Below are 7,189 nucleotides of genomic sequence, written 5' to 3' on the forward strand. Positions count from 1 at the left end.
CGTTTCTCTCTTCCGTTCCTCTGTTTGGAAGTGATTTATTGTTCTTGATTAGTTCAAATATAATGTGTGGCATCCCAGTCTTGCCAACCAGAAGGAATTCTCCAAATCAAGGAGTGACTCCTCACTCGTGAAAATTAAAGATTAAAAGCATATTACCCAAAACAATTTAATCTTTCCTAAGTGAGAAGCATTTTAAAAATTTGAAACCTGTTACATTGGAAAGTTGGCATTGTGGGTTTGTCAGTCATTGTTATCTAAGTCAGACACAACAGAAAGAAAAGAAGCAGCAGGAAGGAAGGCAGAAACAGAGGGAGACGTCAGGGAGGGAGGGGTGAGGGAAGGAAGAGGGAGGAAAGCGGTAAGGAAGGTAAAGTAAGAAAAAAGAGAGAGAGAGAGAAAGAGAGAAAGAAGAAGAGGAAGAGGAAGAGGAAGAGGAAGATGGAGAAGGAGAAGAAGAACCCCCTGACCACACCCCTGTATCAGACCAAACCCTTTAGGGAGATTTTGTAAGTTTTAATATGCGTCCTCCTATTACTGTAACTCCTTTTTTTTTTTTCATTACAAATGAAAACCTGGCATGTCTTTGAAGTATTAGCTGCATCAAAGACTTGCTCCCATTAATTTTAAATTACACTCTAAAAGCCTGTCTACAGTTAGCAGTTCATGAAAAGGATGCCCTGTTTTGCAGTCTCCTGGGTTCTCAAAGCAGAAGAACCTTTTAATTGATCTTCCAGCATTTCTGCATCAAATAATAGTGAGCCGAAAATGGCTACATCTATTAGCGATCCATGTGGCAGATGGAACTGAAGAAATGCATCTAGCTCACACTCTGGGATTCTGGATTTAGAAGAGAACCAGAAATTGAGGAACTGAATTTGTACTTGAAGCCAAAAAAAGCACTATTGATTGGTTTCTGTGGCAGTCAGAGTGACAGCAAAATATTCTTGGGCACAAACTAACATTTTTAGGGTATTTTAAAAATTCAAGTTGTAACAAAATATTGTTAGACACGCATATTTGAAGGAGTTGAAAGTATCTTAAGTGCAGAGTCAAAGGAGTTGGAAAAAATTAATTTTCTCTCTATGCTGAACTTATTAAACAGATTAATTTGTTTCATGTTTTTATGTTCTTCCTATGCAAAATGTTCATATCTGTTTGTATCATTACTTAATTATACTTTATATCAAGAAGTGTGGCCCATATCTTAATTTTATTCTCCCATCAACGTCTTGTTACTTTGTGCAGATTAAAGAATCAGACATTGATAGTTTTAAAATAATCCATCATATAGCTGAAGACCAGCGTTAAGTAACCCCTTAACTTTCTCTTGTAAACAATACACATTTAATAGCTTTTAACCAGGCAACTTTTGTGCATACAAATAAATTCAGGGGAGTGATGATAAAATCACCAGATTTGTGGGAGTCTATCAAAATGATTTTGGGAAAAATAAATTGACTTCATTGTTTAGAAGACAACCAATTAAACTGCATTATCTGGGTCTTTTTATTCAGTAAATTAATAATGTTTAAAAACTTTAATTGGCTGCCTAACAACTTGAATAAATTAAATTGTGTTATTTTTTATATTTGTAATATTCTAAAATGTATTGCCTTTATTGCTTCATTTGTTTGAAAAATATGAAATTAAGATTAAGCAGAATGATGCCATGTATCAGAAACTTATATTTCCTAAAGTCTCCTCCTTGGTGATAGTTGGCATAATTCTGGGAATGGCAGGTCTAACAGAATAATATATTTCTCAAAGTAATATTTTCAATAACTCAGAACTCCGATGATAAGCAAATTTGTTTTATGTTATTGGAGCAGCTTGTCTATACCAAGCCCAGAATAACTACTTAATCTTTTTAAACAAGGTTGTAAAAGAAAATTATAGCTAGTCAGGGTAGCATGTGGCTTCCTTGCCAACAACTTCTAAGAGAATAGTTATCTAAATAACTGAATTAGACAGACAATTCATCACTCATGGGGTCCTCTCCAAATATTCAAATATGTGTGGCTCGATCCAACATAATGTGACACAAAATATATCAAATCTTTTTTATATCAAATCTGGGAATAAATCTTTCTTGGTGTAATCTAACCATGGTGATACTTTATAATCACTCAGGAGGCCATACTGCAAGTACTTGGAAAGGAAACATTGTTTCTAAAACTGGCAAATACCTTGGAGGTCATTTTGTTAAAATGCCTCATTTTAGGAACAATATATCTAAGAGCCAAAACGTTGGTGACTTGCCCAAGGACACCAAATTGAAGCACGAATAAATCAAGAATAGCACCTAGCTAAGGTCTGAAACTGAATGTCAGCCATAGAGTAGACAGAAACAAGGTTGGATGGGTGAAAGAACCAATGGGTTAGAGTAAATCTGATCCCAGGGACAGAAAAAAAGACACGAAGAAAAACAATGAATGGGCTTAAGGAATATTGCCAGCAAGGTCCCACGGGGTTCTCCTGTTAGCATTATGCAGCAGTTTGGTTCATTTTTAAAGTCCATGTGTTATTTCCACGGGGATGACTCTACTGACTCTAAGCAGATCATAGGAGAGCCAAGGGACACACCAGCTTTCCTGGTGTGGGTTATTAATGCCATCCTTGTTTTTCCAGCCAGCTTATCAGTATCTGCCATCCTATGGCAAAGCTTTTTTGCTGTCCTCCCCCCTAAATGACTTACACAAAGCCATGGAGATGATTGAATAGGAACAAAAGAACTTAGACAACTAGATTCAGGGAAATTCCCACTGAAAGTGGGAGTGTATATCTAACAGAGAAAGCTTCACATGCTGGTTAAAAGCATCATATTTGGGAACAGAGTACCATCGTTTAAATCCCTGCTGTGTCCCTAGCAGTTTGACTTTGAGCAAATTGTTTACCTTCACTTTGGTTCTTTCAATTAATCTGGAAAATGGGAGTGAGTAACAATAGGGCTGTGATATTCACCAATAAGATCAATACAAAGTTAATAGTACCAGACACAATGTAAGTGATATGATAATAACTAAGTGATTCCTATGGAATCTGTCTCACCATAGACACTTAAAAAATGTGCTTTAAAAAATAACTCCGTATTTTCATCTAGTAAGCTTCATCTATCCATATATAAAGTTTTAAAAAGACTATATAAAATTTGAAAAGCTAGTTCAGCCTCTATGGATGCTTCTTTGTAAAAGAGGATTGGGGAGAAAGTGGATTTTGTTTATAACGAAAATGAAAGGAATTCAAATCTAAATCTTCAGATTGGTAAAATAATGCAATGGGTCCTTTCGGTTTCAAAACCGATTTGATTTTATTTAGGGGTTTGCAAACATTGAAAATAAAGAAATAGGAAAATTAGCATTTATTGCCCAATTGTGTGCTAGTAACTGTTTTAAGCGGTTTAAAAATCACACCTCGGCCACTCCGCGCGCCTGGGCTGGCGGGCCAGCGTCCCCACGGTGCCTGCCGCGTTTCTGGCCCAGCGTGTGGCACGTCGGGGCAGCGGCACGGAGAGGAGAACGACAGCGGACAGCCTCACAAAAGGAGAAAGACCTCTGATGCAAATAAAACCGAAGATCATTTGTAATCTTTAATATGCAAAGTAGGAGAAAAGAGTGCCTGCTCTTTGGGGAGCAACCTAGAAAGCTTGGCTGGTGTTCTGGAAGCTGATCTTCCCAACTACAAGAGCAAGATCTTAAGGCTTCTTTGTACAGTTGCACGTCTGTTACCTGAGAAGTTGACAATTTATACAACATTAGTTGGTCTACTGAATGCCAGGAATTACAACTTTGGTGGAGAGTTTGTAGAAGCCATGATTCGTCAACATAAAGAATCTTTGAAAGCAAACAGTTATAATGAAGCTGTATATTTGGTTCGTTTTGGGTTTTTGTTTTTTTTTGTTTTTTTTTTATCTGATCTTGTGGATTGTCACATCATTGCAGCCCCATCAGTGGTTGCTATGTTTAGAAATTTGTAAGTGTAACTCAGGAAGAAGATGTACCTCAGGTGCAACGGGATTGGTACGTGTATGCATTTCTGTCATCTTTGCCCTGGGTTGGGAAGGATTTGTACGAGAAGAAAGATGCAGAGATGGACCACATCTTTGCCAACACTGAAAGCTATCTTAAAAGAGGCCAAAAGACTCACATGCCCATGTTACAAGTATGGACTGCTGAGAAGCCACATCCACAGAAGAGTATTTAGATTGCCTGTGGGCCCAGATTCAGAAATTGAAAAAGGATCCCTGGCAGGAGCGGCACATCCTAAGGCCTTATCAAGCCTTTGACAGCATCCTGTGTGAAGCACAGCAGCACAACTTGCCTCCCTTCACACCACCTCCTCACACTGAAGATTCAGTGTACCCAATGCCAAAGGTCATCTTCAGGATGTTTGATTTCACAGATGATCCAGAGCGTCCTGTAACGCCAGGGAGTCATTCAGTAGAAAGATTTGTAATAGAAGAGAATCTTCACTGCACTGCATCATTAAATCCCACTGGAAGAAAAGGAACACTTGTGCTGCGTAGCTGGTGAGCTGCCCAGGGAAAAGCAAGATCCCCTTGAATTACCACATAGTTGAGGTGAACTTTGCAGAGCTGTATCAACTTCCAGCACCCCTCACATTGACGTAATGTACACAACACTTCTCATTGAACTGTGCAAGCTTCAGCCTGGCTCTCTACCCCAAGTTCTTGCACAGGCAACCGAAGTGCTATATATGTGTTTGGACATGATGAATACTACATGCATAGACAGGTTTATTAATTGGTTTTCCTGTCATCTAAGTAACTTCCAGTTCCATTGCAGCTGGGACGATGGGTCAGATTGTCTTGCTCAAGATCATGAAAGTCCCAAACCAAAGTTTGTAAAAGAAGTTCTAGAAAAGTGTATGAGATTGTCTTGCCATCAGTGTGTACTGGATATTGTTCCTCCGACCTTCTCAGCTCTATGTCCTGCAAACCCAACCTGCATTTACAAGTATGGAGATGAAAGTAGTAATTCTCTTCCTGGACATTCGTTTGCCTCTGTTTAGCTGTTGCCTTTAAAAGTAAAGTAACCAATGATGAAATCTTCAGAATTCTGAAAGCTGTACCTAGGATGAAAGATGTCATCCTAACCAGGATGACAATGACGATGAAGGATTCAGCTTTAACCCATTAAAAATAGAGGTCTTTATGCAGACTCTGCTACACCTGGCAGCCAAATCGTTCAGCCACTCCTTTAGTGCTCTTGCAAACTTTCACGAATTCTTCAAAACCCTAGCTGAAAGTGATGAAGGAAAGTTACACATTCTAAGAGTTATGTTTGAAGTCTGGAGTATTCCATCCACAGATGATTGCTGTACTAGTAGACAAGATAATCTGTACACAGATTGTTAACTGTGCTGCAGTAGCAAATTGGATCTTCTCTTCAGAACTATCTTTACTAGATTATTTGTTTGGGAAATCTTGCACGTCACAATTCGTAAGATGAACAAACACATTCTGAAAATCCAGAAAGAGCTGGAAGAAGCTAAAGAAAAACTCGCAAGGCAACACAAACGGCGAAGTGATGATGATGACAGAAGCAGTGACAGAAAAGACGGGGATCTGGAGAAGCAAATAGAAAGAGTACAGGAAAAAGTGGAGTCTGCTCAGAGTGAACAGAAGAGCCTCTTCCTGGTCATATTTCAGCAGTTTATCATGATCTTGACCAAGCACTTAGTCCGATGTGAAACTGATGGGACCAGTTTATTAACACCATGGTACAAGAACTGTTTAGAGCGGCTCCAGCAGATCTTTTTACAGCATCACCAAATAATCCAGCAGTACATGGTGACCCTAGAGAACCTGCTCTTCACTGCCGAGTTAGACCCTCATTATCCTGGCTGTGTTCCAGCAGTTCTGTGCCCTGCAGGCCTAAATCCTCTTCTTCCCCTCATGTCAAGATTTTTTAAAAAGATCTCAAAATAATTTGTTTTATTTTTGATGGTTTTAAATGCTTGCTTTCTTATAGCATCCTTTCACTTACTAAAGGAAACGGAGAGGACAGTGAAAAATATGGCATTGATTACCTGTAACTGCCCCTAAAAAGCAAATATTCCCTAATGATGATAATGTGATGATGACCATAGGCTCTGTTATATATGTGACAGATACAACTTTTTTTCTGACGTTTTTTTCTCCTTAAGGCTTAAAAGATTAACTGAGGTATGTGAAACACTACAGGTCAAGCTGGCAAAGTAGTATATAGAACTGGTGGGTTTATTATCAAGCAGTGTAGATTTTCACAGATGGAGAACCTAACATGGCTGAAATAAAACTAAAAATATGTTTTAAAAAAATCACACCTAATAAACAACTTGTGCATACTTTACAAACGTAACTGTGAGTGAGGAAAACAAGTCACAAAATATTACACATAGTACTATTCCAATTAAATAAAGATAAAAATAGGCAAAATTATTATTTTTAGTGTTGTATATCAAATTGATTAAAATATAGATTTTTAAAAATCCATGGAAATGATTATCAGAAAAAGCAGGATAGTAATTACCTAAGGGGATGAGGAAGAGCATGTGTAATGCAGAAGGAATAAATGAGAGCAGGGGGTCAGGACTGCTGACAAGATTGAATTTGTACTTGTTTTATAATCGTGCAGTATACTCTACATTTATATTTATTCACTTTTGTAGTATAGTATTACATTTCAGAATAAACACTAAACAACCACAAAAATTTAAGAGATACTCATTTCCAAAACTGACACAGTTTCCAGAGACGATACTGCCTTGCTAGAAATGCTAATAATTGTGGTCAATGAGATCTGATTCAACATGCATATCGAATCTCCATCTCAGCTACAAATGCCTAATGCCACAAGCAATTTGTAGACAGCAAATATAGAGCAAATTGGTGCTCAGCAGATATAACTGACAAGTTTAATACAGATGGTAATGTTTCAGCACCAAATGAGGAATGAAACTTGTCAGAATCATGGTGTCTATAAAGGGGAATGATGCATGAAGCATTTCATCATCCTCTTCATGTCTCGCTAAAACAATTTTCTAGCCTTTTAAATTGAGCAATTGATTTGGAAGCAATGTTTCAACTGTGTAGCCTTGTATTAATAGAAGCTAAGAGAGTAATGGGGCAAAATATACTTAACGATGAGTCAAAAGTGAAACGAGTTTTGCAAACCTATCTTCTTTCAGT

At 37.9% G+C, this 7,189-nt stretch overlaps 1 pseudogene; it reads left to right on the forward strand.

Moving 5' to 3' along the window:
- The first annotated feature begins 438 nt into the window (after positions 1 to 438).
- Positions 439 to 6,129, forward strand: LOC109449013 (nuclear cap-binding protein subunit 1; annotated as a pseudogene).
- Positions 6,130 to 7,189: the final 1,060 nt, after the last annotated feature.

The sequence above is a fragment of the Rhinolophus sinicus genome, linkage group LG13, assembly GCF_036562045.2.
Source record: "Rhinolophus sinicus isolate RSC01 linkage group LG13, ASM3656204v1, whole genome shotgun sequence".
In the NCBI taxonomy this organism is placed as follows: domain Eukaryota; kingdom Metazoa; phylum Chordata; class Mammalia; order Chiroptera; family Rhinolophidae; genus Rhinolophus; species Rhinolophus sinicus.